This window comes from Pseudomyrmex gracilis, unplaced genomic scaffold, assembly GCF_002006095.1.
Source record: "Pseudomyrmex gracilis isolate BER0280 unplaced genomic scaffold, ASM200609v1 scaffold_27, whole genome shotgun sequence".
NCBI lineage: Eukaryota > Metazoa > Arthropoda > Insecta > Hymenoptera > Formicidae > Pseudomyrmex > Pseudomyrmex gracilis.
Genome location: NW_018020611.1, coordinates 904,126 through 925,340, shown reverse-complemented (window position 1 = coordinate 925,340; position 21,215 = coordinate 904,126). Strand labels below are relative to the sequence as shown.

The 21,215-nt window shown below is 40.1% G+C and overlaps 1 protein-coding gene and 1 long non-coding RNA gene across 2 annotated transcripts in view; one reads left to right on the top strand and one right to left on the bottom strand.

The window, feature by feature from the left end:
- LOC109852306 overlaps positions 1-21,215 on the bottom strand; it is a 165,546-nt gene that overhangs the window by 89,714 nt on the left and 54,617 nt on the right. The window lies entirely within an intron of this gene.
- On the top strand, positions 4,416-5,437 carry LOC109852308. The gene is made up of 3 exons (XR_002249991.1): positions 4,416-4,847; positions 4,974-5,144; positions 5,247-5,437. It is a non-coding gene; the product is annotated as an uncharacterized LOC109852308 (long non-coding RNA).

Genomic DNA, 21,215 nt, shown 5'->3' with positions numbered 1-21,215 from the left:
ATAGCTGGTAAATCTTTTTTTGTTAAATAAAAAATGTTGAAGTAATGAAATGATGGGGAAAACCAATTAATGAAATAAATTAAAAACGGAAACTAATTTTTAACTACTATACAATTTAAACAATTACAATTTTATTACACTTTTATGTTATTAAAACACACATAAAAGTGAAATTTCTAATAAAAGTGTAACTCCGCCGTGGAATTAAAAATTCGTTTAAGAAAAGAGGAGGGTTGACATTCTTCACTCTCTAAATAAAACCACACTTGATTAATTATTTACAGAAACAGGTGATCTATACTGACAATAAAAATTCGTACGAACTACTCGATTAACTGAAGTTTCACGTCCACCATTCTTCGTCCTGACGACGACGCATTCGTCACCCATCTGTACTTGTCCGACGTCGTTCTTCTCGACATCGACTACACGCTCGTGCTCGGAGCACGTTGAAGCTCCGTGTGATCAGCGAACTGAACACCGGCACCTGTTCCTTGCGTCGCGTCTCTTCGGCATATCGCCCCATCCACGCGGACAAACCACCGTCTTCGACGGCAAGTAACTCAACGTCGTTATTAATGACGCCGCGCTCTCGAGACGCGCGGTGAGATGCCGAGGGATTTATAGACCCGGGGATACGAGAGAGTCGAGTAAGTGAGTGAGAGAGAAAGAGAGAGAGAGAGAAAGGGGAGATGAGCGAACGGAGTAAAAAGAGGCCTCGTTTTATCGTCAGGAAGTTTCCCTTGCGGCGCGTTGCTACTTCCAGAAATGATGGCGCATGGGGTCAAAGAAGAAGAAGCAGAGAAGGCGGCGGACTTTTTTCACCTCCGCACCGAGCCGCTATTCGCCGCCGGTTCTGCGGTCGTTTCTTATATGTACGCGGAGTAGTGATACGGAAAAAGGGGGCGGACAAACCCCTTTTACCTTCGGCCTGGCGTGTCCTCGAGTTCTTTGTTTTAGGCGCATCAAAGACGGCATGACGCGGACCACAGAGCATCGTTAATGCGCGGTTGAAAAATTCATGAGTCTCTCGTGGTGTGTGTGTATGTTTTCGCGACGACGACATTGACGGCGTGTTTGCATTATTTTTCGACGGGATTTGCAAGATGGCTTTTCCGCGTGTTACGAAACGCTTCGGGACGCGTATTTATATGCGGCGGTTTACTTTTCGAATGCGCGAGCAGGCGCATCACCGTCAACTTAAGCGAACGCGACGTTTAATAAATCAGCAATGTTTGGATTTTATTTTTGCACGCATTTTGCGACACTCACTCGTTGCAAATAGAGAATTTTGTTCAAGCGCATAAGCAATGGATCAGATTAAATGACGAGAAATTTCTCAATTTTTTTTCTCTGCAATAGCGTCGGCGACAATAACGCAATAATCGTAACCGAGGATTCAAAGGGCTCGGGAAGAAACGAAGAAATTTACGTGGGCCTTTTTGCGGACCTCTGGCTTTCGCCCAGAGGATGACTGCGCACTTAATACCTTTAATATCGCGTTTTATTAAAACTCCGTGCTAGAAATGAAAGAAGGGTAGGACGCAAGAGGAGAGTCGCGGACGAGGCATGAGGTTTAATAAAAGCGAAACAAGCGGCCAAGTCAGCCGATAGGGAGAATATTTGCCAAAGAAATAATTACGGGTCAGGAACGTGGGTAGCGAAAGTAAGCAGAGCCCCAGGTGAGCATGAGAAGAGAGAATCGTTGAATAGGCTACATATTCGTCATTCTATTCTTTCCTGTTTTTTAATATTGCAACAAATGAGAGATTTAAAATGTAACAAATCAAAGAAAGTTTTCAGTAGAATCTCTAAATAGCACTCTGAGTACTTGATTTAATTAATATTTTTATCTGTTATATAAATTTAAGATATTTTATGTAATTTAATAATTACTTGAAATTAATTAGATAGAAAATTTATTGGTTCTTTTCTCAGGGCTACGATTTTCTTCATACACAAAAAAACACAACTGACTCACAACTACTTTATAAACTACCTTACATTTATCTTAAACTTTAAACCAACTATTTTTCTATTTGTTTCTTAAATTCCCTACACACACATACACACGCACGTCTTTTAACCCTATCTCTTTTATCTGTCGCATGCCGCATTTTATATTTGCATTTTTTCACCCTATTCAATCTATTTCTACTTCTGTAAGCTAGCAAAAAAGGACTTCCGTTTTCACAATTTTCTCTCTCCTACTCTTTCTATTTTTTTGACACTTTTTTTCTCTTTCTCTCTTCTTCATCTCTCTCTCTCTCTCTCTCTCTCCCTTTCCTTCTTCTTTCCACCCTTACTTTTACTTTTTATCTCTTTTCCTCTGTGTTTGTCTTTTTTCCAATCTTAGCACATTTTTTTTTATCCTATCTTCACTATTCTCCCGTTAATCTGTATTTTTCCATATTTTGTTTGAACTCTCAATGATTTGACATGAAAAAAAAGAGAAACGCAATGGAAATCAGAAGAAACGAGCTGGAGAGAAAAGAAAACTGAAATTAATTACGTATAACATAATTTTTACATACATATATCGTCACAGACAACATACACACACATACACACATCAAAATACGTATTACATTAATTAAATATTTTAATAAAAAATTTAATTCATGTTTGCGCAAAACCTTACAGATACTCTGCGCGTTTTGTAAATTGAACAGATTCATTAAATACGTAAGAAGCTATTTTTTATTGGCAAACGCATTTGTTTTTCTGCAAAAAATATATTTGCCTCGAACAATTCCGATATGTTATATGACGCTCTTTTCATTAAAATTCACAAACATACAGAGTGAGCGAAAACTAATTAATAAAACTGCGCGATCGAAGGATACGAGTAGAACACAAGGAAGCTAATTAAGCTTATGACACGATTGCGTCCACGCCTGACGACATCTATCGCATATATATATCTCGTAATGTGAAATTATCTGTTAAATGGATTGTTAATGACCCCCGTAATTATTCAAAATTAACCTGCAATCTGAGAAGAAGCAGCCATTCGTAAATCACGTGTGTGATTCACGCTTTCAACTCAATGCCAACTCAATTCGATTCGCTTTATCGAAAGCATGTTAATTTCTCGTTTATTACATTGCCACCTAATGATTAATGACTAATAAGAGATTTACAAATAAGCAGGAAAATTATCATAATAAAATCTCATCGATGTGTCAGCTCTAACTTCATAATTATGACTTTCAAAAGTTACGTTTCAATAATTGCAGTAATTTTTTTATAAAAAAATGTTGTCACTTGACACACTGCTGTTGAAAAACAAACATTCGTCTTGAATAGTTTAAAGTAGTAGTTGATGACGCGCGCGCGCGCGCGTAATTCGGAAGAAATCGCGGAGAAGCTTCAGAAAATCTTTGAGTTGACTCAAAGTAAAATTCTCTTTGAGTATCAAGCACGACAGCGAGATCGTCGTCGCGACCGCGCAAAATGCAAAAGAAAAAAAGAAACGCAACGACGAGCTCAAAAAGAGCACGGCATTCGTCTTTCTCGTGTTTCTTCCGCTTTGCCGGATATCTCGACTTCGAGATTACGAGAGAAGAGTAGTGATTTATTTCCCGCGAATCGTGCGCGTGCGCGCGCGGAAAGAGCTTCTCGCGCAAATCGCTCCGTGATTGGAAACAATTCTGAACGGAGAAGATCATCGTTAACAACAATGTTCATTTGCACTTCCTTGAATCGAGTGCTGCTTTTGCGTTTATTTATTTGTTACAAATATTATAGATTTTAATTCAAACAGCAAGATACAAACTCACATTTTGTTTTTCATATATATAGTTTCTGATATTGCTAGAGTTTATTCTTTTTTGGAAATGTGTGTTATCTGATTGTGTTAGTGAATATTTGATAGGATAAAGGCCATATCACGTAATGCACACGTGGTGCTAGTTCTTAGACAATAATTAGTTGCTCCATTTTTCGCTCCGTACGATTGTTTTCTGGAAGATTTCTAGAGAAATTTATTGGCTTTTCACTCGAATCCATTGTTTCTCGCCTATTGATCTCGCACAGCAGTTTGTTTTATGCTACAACTTAGTTTGTTCGTCAGTTCTTCAAAGGCATGTCGCAAACAATTACCTATGACCAGTCGGATTTGCCTGTGCGAACAAAAATTTTCAGTTTCCTGCTGAGTATCGGACGAACATCTTATTTTTTCTCTTTTACTCTTGTGTTTGTCTATAACTAAGATCTCAGTTTTCAACAACGGTTTTCGAAGTTACATCAATATACAAGTATTTCTTACATATCTGCTCTCTCTTCACACAAGAAATTTCGTTATAAACACATTTATAGATATTATATCTTTGTATACGACATTGTTTGGATTCTATATTTCCATCCTTCTAGCAATAACATCGGCCGAACTGTTAGTCGTCTTTCGTCTTCTATCGGATACACATCACACACATCACTTCGTAGTAAATTTTGTGCAAACAATTATTCGCTTGTTGTCGACTGTTTTTCAAATGCCAGATATGCTCTTGAGTTGGATGTGCTTAGGCGTGTTTATTGATAAAATAATTTATCTACATAATGACACGTTATAGTTGTATAAGAACATATAAGCGAGAACGTTCCTTTTTGTTGAAAAGGTTCTTGTACAATAAAATTTTAAAATAATGGCGAGCACTTCTCGAATGATATTAGATGATTATAAAAAAGCTGAATGTGTGTGTCAATTGTGCAAAAAGAGATTTACGAAATTCTATATAATATGCAAACCGATTGTTTGCGAAAATTGTGGAGAATATTTGAAGAAGACTCTGGGACGTACTTTCGGTGTTATTCACGCACACGGAAAAGAACATTACGTGTGTAACGTAAGTATTTCGAAAATATTTACATACTAAAATATACTTTCTGTTCTGTCTCTTTCTTTCTCTTCTTCCCTTTTGTTTTCTTCTCTTGCCAGTTTTATTGTGTAATAATATATCATTCTCTTTAAGATGTGCGTTAAATTTTATAAGTCAGCATCTCGTTTAAATCAACACACGAAACTTCATTTACAAAACGATTCTTCGACCATGTACAAGTGTGGTAACTGCGAGGAAACTTTTACAAGGAAGACTAAGTTACGGCAACATATTAAAACTCACGAAAAGAAATATTCGTGCCGAGTAAGTTTCTCCATGGCATTTATCGTAAAACATAATGCCTATTGATTTTATAATATTTTATTTTATACAATATATGTATTATATATGTATGCTCTCTTTAAGATATGTCATAAACGTTTTAAGTCACTGTTTCTCTTAAATCGACATAAAACTCATTTACCTTTGGAACAATACATGTGCGAAGAGTGCGGAAAAGATTATAAGATAAAAAAGTGTTTCGAAAAGCATAAGAAAAGTCATGAAGAGGAGAGAAAGAGAAAAGAGAGAGAAGAGTAAGTCTTATGATAGTATCCGTAAAATACATTTGTATCGATCTTTTAATAATATGTTAATATATATTGTTTTGTGTTCTTTTTAAAATATGTATTTTATATATATATATAATACGTATATAATAATATAGAAAAAAATATATATATAATATATTGTAACATTACACATAGACATTAGAGCTTATTATTTGTTGCAGGAACACCTTTTTTTTTAAAACTGAGGATTGCGATTATCAAGAGTCAAATATATAATATTATTGATAACATGACTTTTTTATGTGCGTTTCTCGATAATATGTATGTTTGTTTCTTGATAATATACGTACATTTTTGTTTTCGATAATATGTTCTTGATAATATATATATTCTTGATGTAAGATTTTACACTAAACATATTATCACATGTAATAAAATAAAAACGGAATATAATCCGGATTTTCAACCACTGAAGATGTCTTTATGGCAATGGAATTTTTAAATTTCATAAAGGAATAAATTATAGTATATTTTATATATATGTATAAAAGATATTTTACATATATATATAGATTATTATATACATATCAGGTGTAAATCAAGCATCTTAATAGAAGTAAATTTAATTTTTGATTTCATAAGTGAGTTGAATTTAATTTTTTGAATTAAATTTAATTCAAATTTCTATGTATATTAATTACATTTAATTACATTTAACACGTTTAAAAATATACGCACGTACATTTAGGCGTATTGATTCTGAACTTAGACAATATCATGAGCTTTAATATTTGTTGTTAGGATATAAAAAATAAGATATAATGTTTAGTGTTGTTTCATTAAAAGTGTTGTACGTTTCTTCGAATTTACATGTATACATATCTTTATAATATTAAAAGATTATATTAACAAATATATTTGTATTTCAGACAAAACACATATGTATATATTTGAAGAGAAATCGTATTTTATATTAATATAAAACGCCAAGTATTAATTTTGTAAAAAGCACACGAGAGAAAGTACAGTGTAACATAAATTAATATTAATAATGTTAATTAATATTAATCTTGTTAAAATCTGTAATGCAATCGCGGATGGAATGGTGTTATTCTGCTGATAGACTACTTATCCAAACCTATGCATTTCCAATGCATCAAACATGTATGCGGAATTGGTGCGTGGAGCTGGAGTATCGATCGCCAGTAACGATACACGGGCAACGCTATCAAGAACTGTCAATTCACGCAAAAGAATCATCGTACCTTTATCAATTGAATGTATTATACAATCGGGAATGTGTTATTCTTTCAAAAACTAAATAAGCTTTGTGTGTGTCATGAAAACATGATAAAACTCGCTAACGTACGTCGTGCTGTCTTTGATACATTGCGAGTTATTTTTGCACAAAATAATGAAACTGGAACTGATCACTTTTATTAATTCATTATACAGTTGAGAGGCAAATAATAAAATAACCTGAGCATTAATCACACACGCACACAATCATAAATAGCATTCACACGCTGCGTGTAACAATCGCAAAATTTAATCGAATATTTCGAAGAGCCTGACATAAATGCATTATTTGGTCTAATAATTATAATTTGATACGTTGGAAAATTGTTACAGGCCATTTTAGTATGCTGAAAATTATACAGTACTTATAATAATAGTAAGTATAATGTTTTGTGTTAAAATTGTGCATAATGTTGCACTATATACTTTCTAATTTCCGGCACGTCATTTATTTATATTATTATGGCATTTATGTATGTTTTGTGTATCCAAGATGATATTTGTATACGTTTGAAAAATTTAATGACAGCGCAACTATTTCCCGAGAAACTTATAACGAGAGATTTTTTCAAGAGTTCTCGCGCTCTCTCGAAAAAAAGTCTCGGGACACATCGAGATCTCGATCTCCGCAACACAGTCTCTTCAAGTTTGCCGCGGGTGTACGAATCAAAGTTTGATATTTCCATACACGTGCATTAGGAAGACAGTGAGAAGATACCGAAAGTTCAATAGCTCGGCGCGCGTAATAGCGAAAGAAAAAGAAAGAAAGAGGATCGATGACACCGGCGGTGATATTTTCTGATCTTTTCTTGTCAAGACGGCGAAGAAGCACAGCGGCGCGGCTCGATAAGTACAACAAAGGAAGCTCCGCTATCTTTCGCGAAGTAACACGACGACAACGATGTCGTCAACGTGTCTCTTCAGGCACGTGAAAACGTCCGAAGAAAGACCGCGCGCCGCGCGCACCACGTCGTCAGTCATCATCGTAATAGGCGATGGGAGAACTTTCACAACCACAAAGCTCGTTTGTAGTCAAGAGTCTATGAGGTTATCACCCCTCGTTTCATGTATCCGTGAGAGCTGCCGCTCTCACAGGTGGCACGATAAGCGACGTTTCAATGACACCGCGTTTGGAAGTTACGAATCTGGGTTTCTCGCGGCATATTGCGCGGTCCAACTTGCGAAACACTGTTCTATCCGATGCAATTCGGAATAGTTTAACGTCGGAAATGGACTGTATACGCATATGTATGTATACATATCATTCGTTTCATTATGTGCTGACGAATCCCAGTTTGGAAACTTTAATTCCGCAATGAATAACCACTCGATGCTCCGCGTTGCATTTTTTTTTTTTAATTTCTCGACTACTGCGGTAATCACGAGAACTTTTCATCGTGTAAATTATGTTCAAGTAATGTGGAAAAAATCGCAATACAACGAGATGATTTCACGCGAAAAACTGAAAATTGAACGCATAGAATTCAATTTTTTTACTCTCTCTCTATGCACAGTTTTTTTCGTGAAGAAAATTATTTGTCGTAAAAAAAGAGATTTTGTGATTGGGACAAATAAATGATTCAACTCGTGTTAGGAGCAAAAGGCCGCGCGAACATCGAAGGCATCAGGCGACACTGCGAGCGTTCACGGGATTATATAACGGATACTCACACTTGAGCGAGTTTGCAAGTGGCAAAGTTGTGTCTGCAGCTCACGACAGAAGACGATAGGCGAAGTGGACGGAACGTGTTTCGTAATCTACACGATTCCCGTCGTTGCTGTCCTCGGGGTTCCCTCGCGACACGAAAGCCGGATGCAGCCATCCGATTCCCACGGATGTCAGGACCGAAGCTCACGTTTGATGTGAGGACCGTAACGTTACGTACACACACGTGAAACGACCAACGTGACGAACTGCACGACGCTCATCGCTATCGGAACTCGAGAGAAAAGAAGAAATTTCTGATTTTAAAGTATTCGCTGATGTCACTTCTGATGTCGTTTCGCAATATTGTAACTAAACCGAAAAAAACAATTACTTACAATCCATGTAAGTGTATATTCTATTTGCATCAATTTGTTTATATTTTATATGTTAATTACTTGATATGTAATTTTTCCGTGCATGTGTAGAACAAAATATAAATCTCTCTGAACATATAGAAGATAATTCAGTAATCGAGGTGATGTTGTTTCTTATTTGCGTTTCCGGTAACGATTTCAATTTTGATCGCTGACTCGGGAATTACCGACGAATCATGCTTCTGTTTAAATTAATACATTAATATTAATACAGCGCGTTACATATTATATGTCGCCAGGATAATCGGGGAAACACGACGATTCGATCGCGCACGGTCGTAAAGAGTAATTTATTATACGTGCTCGAATTAAACGCGCGCGACGCGCTCGATTGGCGATATCCGCAGCGATCCGTATTGGTGATATCTGTATTGATTGAAAATGCGTCCGGGCGGAACGTTTAAAGCAAAAATTGATTACCACGTGTACCGATTTCAATGTATGAAAATAATTTCGGCCTCTCGTCGAAATTCAGCGCGTCGATGTTTTCGAAAAGCTAATTTGCAAATCGAAAGATCCGTGAAATATTGTCGTTGCATTTTCGAAATAATCCCCTTTCGACTTTTACCGCGTATTATTACCGTGTCAGAAATGTACGTGGAAATTAAGTTTTGTAATTAAATTTTCTCGCGTTATTTGCAATCGTTACAGTTGTTTTGTTCGCATTGTAAAAATCTTCCGCCAATTTATCAAACGTAAATTTCCCGCTCTTTTAAAACATATAACCTCTTCTGTTATAAAAATTTTAATCAATGATCATATGACAGGACAAAATATATCTTCTCTAACCGGGTTGTAATAATTTTCTAACTGATCCCGCGGATGCGAGCACTCCTCGCGCCTGGCAATTCGTTACACAATAATTAACAGCCCTATCGTGTCGTGTAACACTCATCCGCGGCTTAACTCTCTTCCCCAGCAAATAACAGAAGAATGATCCTCCTTGGTATAGCAGCGAATTTTGGCGGCTCGGCTTGAACGGTTCGCATGATTCGCCCGGAAACCCACCGCAAATCCCATGCCCAGTGCTCGCCTGAGGCGCGTCGGGGATCAGGGGCGTCTATAATTTAAGCTCCGCGTATCAATCGCCGAGGGGCGAGTACGGCTGGAGGAGCAATTTACGTGTTCAGAGGAAGAGGAGGAGGAGGCGGCGAATGAGGAGATGGCGAGACCGCGCCGTGCTGGACGGTGAGATCGGAAGGAGGGGAGAAGGGGGAGATTTCCAGAGGGTGAACGGGATGGACGACTGGAGTTTGAGGCCTAAGGGATGATTTCCCGATGGGCTGAGGATGGCGGCGGCGGTCCAGACGACGACGGGGTGGCCGGCTGGTTAGGCTCGTGTATATTGATTACTATATAAGCATTCACCGTGGGCTACGCTCTCGTGGATCGTGTTTTTGCGGTTTTACCTGTGTGTGTTTCACGAGCGTTCCCCTTTCTATATTCTTCATTCGCTCTTTTCCTCTCTCTTTTCCCTGCTTTCACCATTTTAAACCGTGCATCTTGTGACCAATAGTTGTTAGCCTCACTTTTGTCGCCGTTGTTTATATATTTATTATTACTTCGCAGAGATAGTGACTTTATTCTAATGATTGATCGAAACTGCTATATTTCTTGATTTTTTTATTTTCTTATTTCTGATCTCATCGATTGGAAGTAAACTTTTTTGTTGGCATTAGAGTCGCTTATAATAATTAGCCGCGAAGTTATTCTTGAGAGACCTGATCGAGCCGTAATGAGTTTTCCCCGAGCCCGTGCGCGAGCTCTCGTCCCGTCCTGTTAAAGATTAGGACCGGCTGCGAGCTACGGAAGTGGCTGCAGCAGGACGGAGCAATCGAGTTACCCCGTAGTCCGCCATATTGGCGGCACCGAAATTTAATAAAGCTGATTGGTAAATTGCCACCGAGACCTCTTGGGAGACAGAGGCGGAAAGTGGAGAAGGAGAGAGAAAGAGAAAAAGAGAGTGATAGCTTTCGAAGACACAACAGACTCTTCGTGCGTGAGTATATAAGTGTTCGTACGAAGTTAGAGTGGATTAGAGCGAAGGAAAAGAAGGATACTGAAAGTGAACGTGAGTCGGCATTCGCGAAAGTGAAGACTTCGACGTGCAGCGATTACCGATTACATTTGCTTCGCGTTGATTCCGCTCTTTTACACTTACCCTCTCGGGATTTCACATCATCCTTTTCGTCTGCACCAGCGTTTTCACCCTTAAATTAACGCCGTCGTAAACAGTCCCAAAGCTCGTTCGAGAAGGCAGGAGAATTCGAGGATCGGAGTTTCTACTCTTTGTAAAAAAAAAAAAAAAAACGCTTACGTGCGCAGAATCTGCGAACGTAAGAAAGTATCGAGAAAACAATGCGCGAAAAAGTTTATTATCTCAGACCTTTAGAAATTAGACAAAACAGCGACGTACTTGACTTCTCGTTTCATTTGGTCAGTTCACTTTGTGTGAGCTCGCGAGCGCGTATTCACGCTTGATGCCAAATCGCGAATGGTCATCATTAGTAATTGTAGCGAGATGAGATCACGGGGATCAGGCCGCGCGCGAGCGTTCGATGTTATTATCGTCATTGAAACAAGCCTCGGCTTTGAGCGGGATCCAGGCGGACTCGGGAGGGATCGAATCTTCCGGACCAATCGCAATACCCATTAACGTGCTGGAATTCAGAGATGATGGCGATGATCGCGGTGATGGCGGTCGTGTTGCGGTCGACGACGATCAATTGCGCTCTCTCCACGATCCCCGCTGCCTGTATTCTACCCGAAATCCAAGGTCCTGCTCTAGATAGGATACACGAGGAACCGCAGCGGCGTCGGATTGCGTATTCGCGACGTTTGTTCTGCGAGATGTGTGCGTTTGTTTCACAAATGGCGGAAAAACACGTTGCATGATCATCGATTTTGCACACGTGAAAATGTGAACTATTAGTAATTAGAGTACTAATTAACATATATAATAAGTGTTTATTTGTGGTAACGATCATTACTCTATTAAATAGAGTAAGTTAACATATAATTATAAATTTTACATGTAGAAATTAAGAAATGCGTTTGTTAACTTTAAGTGTGTATGGATCCTTTAATTTTTCCAAATGTATATTTAAAAAAATATTTTTAGCTCAAATTTTTCTTTGCTTTGACGTAATAATTTATAGTTTGCTTGAAATATGAAGTTTCGTTTGAAGTAAACGCGATTTAAATGATATTTAAACACGAGCGAGTACACATGTTCTATTTGAAAATCTGTCTCTCTCTCTCTCTTCGTGTTTATATATGTTTAGCTGATAAAAGCAGGGGTGTTCTGATATAGAGAGGTTTCGGGGAAAAAGCGGCGGGTGCTGCCAAAAACTGCAGACGACGTAAATATGACATGTTGTAAATAATGGCCGAAAATATTTTCCCAGCGAAGGGGTGACGACAAGCGGATAGACAGAGGAATTACCGAAGGGTGAGAGTAAAATGGAAAATTTGCTGATCGTCTCTCTATACGCGATTTTTTTTATGGGAACATATGATGGAAAATGTTTTAACGTTCCGAAAAATCGCGCGGACTAAACAGTAAGAGTCTTTTAATGTCGATGTAAAAAATTGAGATTTATTTAAAAATTTAAACGTAAATAAAATTACAAAATTTGAAATTTTTAGCAATTGTTACTCAGGTTTTATGCAAGGACTTTTTCACATGCGCCGAGATACTATTTTATTTGAACTCTCACCAGGCTCGACTTACTAACCTCAGCCGAGCATCTAACACACCGATTCTTAGAGAGCAGATGCAGATGCTGGCGCATCATAGTGCGGCCGGGAGCACTATCCGCGGAAAATATTAGAGTCGACTAGTCACCTGCGCAAAATGGCTGAGTAACGTTCTAGAAAATCGCGAACATCAATCTTGCAAGAAATTTACATCTTTTCCCTATAGTCCCCACCGTAGCCACAGCATTATATGAGACGCGATATGAGACGCGAGTTGTATTATCTTTAGTCACATCTCTTTTCTAATATACGCTTTACATTCTTTGTAAAAAAAAAAATTATCACACGTACAACAATAGACGCGATGTGTTTTTCATTTTCTTTACGTTTTGTATCTTCACATTCTACTTTATTTTACATCACATTTTTTCATCTTTTAGTTTTGCGTTTTAGTTATTGCGGTATAGTCCATCGTTAAAATCTGAAGCGCAGCAGAATCATGCGATAATCCTCGAGTGTGCAAATTTCCTCGAAAGCTGCACTTTAAAGCACGGACGCGGAACCCGATCGGTCGCCGCGCGTAAATCGTGTTTCTTTTCTGCCGCGCGATAACGCGTCATCCGGCGTTATCGTTCCCCGGCTGGTGTTTATATCGACGGGATTTTTCGACGGCGTTGAAGGAATCCGTGATCATCGCGCGCGCTCACTGCGTTATTTGATTTGTCGCGGGGAGGTTTCGGGAAATGGACGAAAACAAGGAGCGCGCCAATATTAATCTGCAACCCTGAGGGCAATGTAGATTACACCATCGACGAGCACGACCGTTCTCTTTCCCGTTCCCCTCTCCTACTCGTTTCGTTACTGCGGGGAACGTTCTCTCTGTCAGAGAATTCGCGTGCTCGACGGTCCCTCTCTGTCATAAACCCCAATTTCCATTTTTCTCGGTGACGTATAGCATCGGCTATTAATTAGACTTGACACGAACAAGGTACATCTAGCTCGCAATCACGTTTTCGCTCAAACAGTCTACGGTAAATAAATAAAAAAAAGATCACAGATTTATAACAATATTTTTTTACGATATATACACGTAAAAGAAAAAATACAGATGTAAATCGCAATAATAAATTAAACGATTTGTTTTTTTTTTTTTTTGAAAAAACAAGTCGATACGTTTGTTCTTTTACGTGTTTTTCTGTTACTTTTTACGCGTTTCCACTTTAATTCCGTCACAGCGTTTTATTTTCTCTTCCTCGAACTTCATTTTTATACTTTATCTTGGCCTTGTCTCTTCTCTGACGAGCTCACCGAGAAGAGAAGGGAAGTATCTGTCACCGGTGCAAAGTTCGCGAACTAGGTCGATCGGCGGTGCTCTCTTATAATTCGCCGTCTTCGAAATCGGGACACGAAATTATGTAGTCCGGGGCGCACGGCGGATTCGCCGGAATGCACTATCACGCTTGGCTGCTCGAGCGTCGACCGTCACTACTTAGAGAGAAAAAGAGAGAGAGAGCACGGTCGGAATCGTTCCTTCCCACGCGCTTCATCCGATTTTTCTTCGTATTCCTGCTATTCCCGATCTGTTCTCGCTCTCCAAAGCTGCCTTCGCTCTCTTGTTTTTCTTATACATATCTTCGCCCATTTTCCGCTTTCCTTTTTTCCCATCGTCCCGGTTTCCGGCTCCCGGTTTTCTTCCGCTCTTCCTCGAGACTTCCTCTTTTTCCGAATTAGCCGGCGGGAGTGCTGCTTAACGCGCATTACTGTCCGTGCCCGGAATGTAGGAGCAAAAATATCGCGGACTCTAATCGGCTCCGGGCGTAATGGCCGGAAAAATCGGACGCGAGATAAATGGTTTGATACTATGATTGACGCGCTTTAATGAAATTACTTCGGTGCGCTCACCGAAGTAATCTCGCGCGTCGACCAGGCGGTATATTTTCAAAGTAAGCCCAGTTAAACGGAAATCGGACGGTATTTAGAGATTTTCGTTGACGTGTATGCGCTTCTCTCGTGGGTATCGCGAGCCAGCACTCGGGATCAAAAGGGAGAGAGAGAGAAAGAGTGAGAGAAAATCCACTGACCCAGTTTGTTCCGATCCCGAGGTTGATTTTAACCGTCCGGACGTCACGCATAAAATTCGCGCGAGAATTCGCGAAGCATTATCTCGGTTTTTTCCCACGATGCGTTAATCCGTAAAACACATCCAACGAATCCGCGTTACGATATTACGCGGAAGCTATGGAAACGATTAAACGTCGAAACTCGCGCGTGAGAGCAGATAGAGAGGAAAAAAAATATATTTTATATATATACATATATATATACGCGGCTAGAATTGGAGGAAATCGATTTTTGTACGTTATGTAACATGTAAATGCGCCGCTTGAATAAATTCATGGACTTTATCGCGACAGTTCAACAGAGCTCGAACCGTCCGATAAAAATGTATTTTAAATTTAATGATACGACAGCTCTCGCGCATATCGACACAAATTAAGCGGATTTCTTTCATCGAGACGGTCGGTCCGCGTCGATTTATTATCTTTGAATCTCCAGGGAGCAAGAAAATACAACGGACAAGTCCTCGGTGCTGATTAATGATTCTCCCGATACCTCTTTTAATAGGACAGGGAAAGAAAATTGCCATTGGATAATGACGACTCGAGTCATCTCCTGTTGTGTATTGAAGTGCGCAAACAATCGATAATATTATTTTATGCTGAATAACGCGCAGATGGAACCGCGCGCGCAAACAAGAACAATCTTTGATTAATCACTTAAAATGGCGATAATCTTATACCGACGTCGTAAGACACATGTGTGAACAGAATGGGGAGATATGGAAATGTGGCCAACTTGTCAAGAACAAGAGTTTCGCAGCAATAAATTTCTACTAGACAGGTTGGTTCTTTGTCGAGCCGGTTTCCTGGCAAATTAATAGAGCGAGAGGAACCGCGCTAATATTGAGTTGGAAGCGTCAGGCAGCCGACGACGGTAAACTTTGTGTCGCGTGTTCGCGAAATTGCGGCCGATTCCGGACGAGAATCATTTCTGACGTCCGACAGTTTACTACATACACACACACACACACACACACTCTCTCTCTCTCTCTCTCTCTCTCTCTCTCTCTCTCTTCTCTTCTCTCTGCGACCGAGCGCAACTAATGGGAAATTCCTGTCGGTTCGTGTTAGATTTTCGGATACGGACTCGCAACTTTAACTTTATTCATCTACGATTCCATATACGGACTGTCTCGACCTGAGAATCAAATTCGAAGAATAAATGTGTCATGGAAAAAATATTTTATTAATCAATATAAAATAGAGTTTAAGATAAGTCAATATTAATTCAATCTAAAAATATTAGCTCAGAAAAATAAGTGGTTTTTTATATTTATTTATATAAATATAAATAAATTATGTTTATATTTATCTTAATATTTCTTTTTATTTTTTTTCTTTTTTAAAAGGCGTAATAAAAAAATGGAAAACTTTTGCCGAGAGGAATTTCACAAGGTAATGATATTATGTTTTTCTTCGCATTCTTTCTCTCTCTTTCTTTTTCTTCTTTTTCGTGGTAAAGCGACGAAAAATCAAGACGCGCGAGTGTTTCATCAGAGTGGCGGTGGAGTTAATAGGTCAAGTTGATTTTGGAAGCTCGAGTGTGAGATATTGGCGTTCGCGATGAAGGGTGCTTCTAGTAGCTAGGGGAGACGAGAAAAGCGAGCGAACTGGGTGGTCCCAGTCATTTTTAAGCGAGCTCTTCGGATAGAGACGAGACGCAGGAAAAGAAAGAGACGGGGCGGAGTCGAATTCCTCGATAACAGATTGGAGCCGAACGCTTGGCACAAATCCATCGCGAATCTGACGGACGACAAATCGCAGCCTCGCGCGAACACGTAATCACTCGAGATATCTCCTTCCGTCGTAGATAACTTTTGCGTAATATAACAGAAAAGCGCAACGAAACTTTCTCACGATGGATATTAATAAAACGTGACGCGCGGACGAATATATCGCCAATTTCCCGCGGAAACTTACCGTTTCCGTAAAATTCGTTGCAACGTTTTTTTCTCTCTCGCAGCGCTGCAAAAGCTTTTCCCCTGAATTGTGACCATTCGTTACACCCGTGACTTCGTTCTTCCGCGAAGAATTTTTTCCAGATAGAATCTCTCGTTGCAATTCAGAATTATTACGCGCAGATAGAATTTCGTAAATATCTCTGATCTGTCGCTCCGCGGTCTTTCTAAATGAACCTCCTCTTTTCCGACATTTGTTACTGATCTAAAGTCTTGAATACGCTCTTTTACGTACGTAACGATCTGGAACTTAAACTCTTGCCGCAAATGTGTTTTTTTTTACGCACGACTTGCCCGTCGATTTACTCGGCAACGATATCGGCCGCGTCTGATTCGAAAGAATCGCGCGTGCGTTGCGGCGCGTCATAAAATATTTCTCAGTGAACATCAATGGGCTTTTTACGGCGTCGCCCGAAGGGGGTGTGTGCGCACGTGATGTTCTAGATGCGCGTGCGGCGCAATATCCGCGCGTTCTCGCATGGCGTGGGTTGTAAAACTCGCGGTATTAGTTACGCCGCGCGACATAAAAAATGTAGGGCTCTTATTGTTCCACACCCCGTTCGATTCTTTTTCAGGGCTCCAGACGACCTCCCGTAGCGATCCCATACATAGTTACTGCGGTCTTGTGCCGCAGACACTTCATGTCGGGAATTGCGAAAACCCGGACGAGAGGAAACTGCGATAGAAAAATTGCTAATTTTAGAGACACTAAAATTTACGCACTAAAAGTTAAAAAGCTTTCTTCCTTTTACTTGATTATTTAAATTTAATAATTATAAAGTACATTTAATATAAAGCGCCAGTTTTTTTTTTATAAATAAAAAACGTATCTATAAAAATTAGAAAGTCACCTTGTTTTTCTTTAATAAGCTTCATACAACAACACACAACAATCTTCTCGAAATTAATATGCGATTGGACTAGTGCAATGTTTCGACATCTATTCCGGAAAGATTGTAAGAGACACAGTCTTTTACCTTCGGTATCTTCCTTCTCGATTTTCCAGAACTCTTTTCCTTTTTCCCCGTTACGAAAGCAGGTCGAAACGATTACTATCATCGCCGCTAGATACACATGCTCGTGGAATAGATACCTTCGCTCGAAATCGAGAATGCGAGATAAAAAATAAATAATGAAGAAAGTGGAGAAGGCAAGTGAAAAAAAAGAAAAATGAAATGTGTGTACTCGCGATATCGAAAATAGAATACAAATATTGTTGTATTCTGCATAAGCAAAATAGTCGCGAATATAAAGTGTTAAAAATTCAAAGCGGCGGATTTTGTGAATGAACGTGTGTGTGTGAGAGAGAGAGAGAAGCATATTCGTATATTTTATTTAAAAAAAACCGTTAAAAAAACGCATCTACATTTTATTTCCACGAAATCCTTGTGTTACAAGCAATTTCAACAGATTCAAACAGACATGTATAAAAACGGCAACATTAACGCGATTCAAGTGAGCATTCAAACGAGGGTTTTCGCGCTGGGGAATCGTCGCGTTTCTTTCCGGTCTGTTCTCTTTGCATTTGAATCGTGGCTAATGCACTTAGTCGAATCCAGCGAGTCGACGGTGTCGCTGCGATTCGCCACTGATTCGAATAGGCTTTCTATTCTCTCGTAATTTCACGTACGATTCACGGTTTAGTCAACTCGTCTCTACATACAGGTTGTCGCGTTGTTACTAACGATTTTTCACAGCCGAAAATTATATTTTTTGACTCGTCGACTTCCGCTAAACACAAGTAAAACTATACAATATTTGTGCGTTTTCACGAGCAGAAATGATTGTTTTTTATATTATGTACAAAAAATATTTATCCGAGGAGAACGGATTCAAAAATCCGTGCGGGAAAAAAAAATTTACGAAGCGAGTCTGACATCTTGTATATCACACGCGAATTCCCCCGATGTAATCAGCCCGCGGGAGAATCAAGGCTTTATTCAGCACCGATTTTGTTTGTCTCGGCGCGCCCGGAGGCTGCTGTTGTTGCCCGAGAAAAAGCTTTGCAAATTGAATCGCGGACGAAAAAGAGGGCGGGAGAAAAGAGAAAACGAGAAATGAAACGAGGCCCGTAACAGGCGATATGTCCGCGAGAGACGAGTGCGATGATGTGTCCGCCCTCGAGAAAACAGGGCATCCGGCACGAAATGTGCGAATTCTCTTCGGTAATGTTAACGGAGCAGCGTGACGTAGCACATCTTTTGAACTCCTCTCGCAATCTTGAATTCTTCTTTTTCCTTTCGTGATTAACGCAAACATAATAGCAATCGCAACAGAGCGAGAAGATATACGGTGATAGAAGTTTTCACGTAAGTTTGCGCGATCGTAACCTCTTGGATCCCGTTCCAATCTCAGGCTCCTCTTTGTTCTTTCTCGTCAACCACGATATTTGGTTTTGCAGGCCGTTGGCTTTCCAAAAAGTGAGAGCGAAAGGAACGCGTTTAACGCGAGGAGAAACTCTTGTTTGTTATACAAGACGGAGAAGAGTAGTGGTTGCAGTTGCAGCCGCGCGAGTGGTGCAAATTGCAGGCGCGGTCTACTTGTCCGAAACTTTCGGCGACCCGCAAGCGTTCGAGATTGCATCGCAAAAGATAGATATCTACTCGAGAAGCGTGCGAAACCCCATTGTACGCTGTGGGGGTAATTTCTGACCTGGCTGGAATTTCTAGCGGCTAGTAAATTAGATCGTCCCCTTGCATACCGAGTGCTATATCGCCGGGGATGGATAGTCCCCGGAACCCCGTTCTGTCTTGTGTGCATCTCCGTGTCTGGATAGATATGTGCGCGCGCGCGCGCGCACGAGGAATGCGTTTACCTATGAGCTATTTAAAGTGACGTCTAATTAGCGTAAATCCTTAATTTAAGAGAATATTTGCGATATGATTGCAAGAATAGAAAAGATCTCGATGTTGGTTTTAATTTTTTTCGTCCAAGATTCGCAAATAACACGCAAAGTAAATGCGATAATTTATTGCTGCTTTCTTAAGTTTTATATACAAAGTAATTTCTTTTTAAACTCTAACTTTGTTTAATTATTTATCAGAGGTAAGATGTCACTCTTTGCATCTTTCTTATCGTACACATAGTCAATCTGTGTATCTATTACACGTTTTATTTCTTTCGCGCTTATTACTACGATCACCAGCAGATCGTAGAAAACGTTGTTTAATGTTCGGAAATGGTTGTAACGAGCGCGCAAAATCCAGTGTCGAACAACCGCGGCGTACAGAAATGGGAATATTAAATTATTTAAGTTCTACACGCGAAATGAGATCTTACCCTCCTGTTAGTCCGGGATATTCCGGAAACAACGCAGCAAGATGTTTCCGCGGTAAATGCACTTCGGTTAATAGTAACGAATGCTCGCGTAGCGACTATAAAAAATGAAAATCCTTGTTTCGCCGAGAGATATCTCGATATGCGCTTGTTCGTGCAACGACCCTTCTCATCTATGCAAAGCCGACAGTATACGAAAATAGAAAAAAGCTAAAACTGTTATATCTGAGATGCTAGATTTTTAAACTTCTATTCTGTGTATGAAATTATAAAATATCAGAGATTTTTAAAGGAAAGGTGGCAAAGATATCTTTGAAATCGCAATCACACTCTAAAATGACCGACAAATTATGGGAGAGAAATTCAAACTCTCACAGAACTTGAAAACGTGAGAGACGTCGAAGAAACTGTTATCAATTTCTTCCCGATGTGGCGTTTCATGAAGATCTTCGTCGGAATCTTAACACAATTCTGCATAATTTACAGACGAGCGCGTAGCTCACAGGGTTCTCTTTGACTGAGGGAGGAGTGCGGAGGTGGTTGCCCGGAAGCTTCTCACCTTTTAACCACCCTTAATCTGTCTTGCAGCGCACGTTGTACGCTCGAAGCGCCACTTTTCCGCTTGAGCGAGCAGCGCCAAGACTGTGCCAAGAACTCGCTTCGGCTCGAAAGAAGAGTCGCCGAGGTGATGGCTCGAAGAAGCCCAGACGACGAAAAGAGGAGATGACGATGGGAAAAGAGGTGGCGGTGAAGCAAAGGAAGGGAAAGTTGGTGGAAGCGATGGTAAAAGACGGACCGGAGGATCTTCTCCGAGTAAACGATGCCGGGGAGATAGAGAGAAGATCGTACGTGCTAAAGTCTGTGGTGTGAGGGTTGTCGCTAGTGCGAAAGAGACGAATAGCGACGTAGCACAAAAAGACGAGAAAAGACCGCTGTGAATAGAGACAGGAGCGACGAGGTGGGGAAAGCCGGGGAGTGAGAGAGTATAGGGTGGAAAGGCAAGGCAAGTGGTACAGCAAGGCTCGTGCAAGTTATGAAGCTGTATATTTATCCGGGCTTAACCTACGACCGACCTAGCGCAACCTTGCAGCGATTCGCGATGCAATCGCGTATCGAGCGAAAGAGATGCGAAAGAGACGAAACGAACGGAGTGAGACGGTGAGAGAGTCACTGAGTTATGCCAAGTTGGCTATAGAAAGTGAGCGAGAATAGGGGGAATGACGAGAAGCCAAAGGAGAAGCGGTGGAGGCGTACCACCGGGGTGAAACGGGAGCGGAGACGAAGTCGCGCCGCTGAAACTACTCCGGAACTAACTGTTCGTATAAATTTGTACGGAATCGCTTGCGTTCGGGTGTAAGAGAGATATGGCTGGTCCTAAAGTCGGGCTAG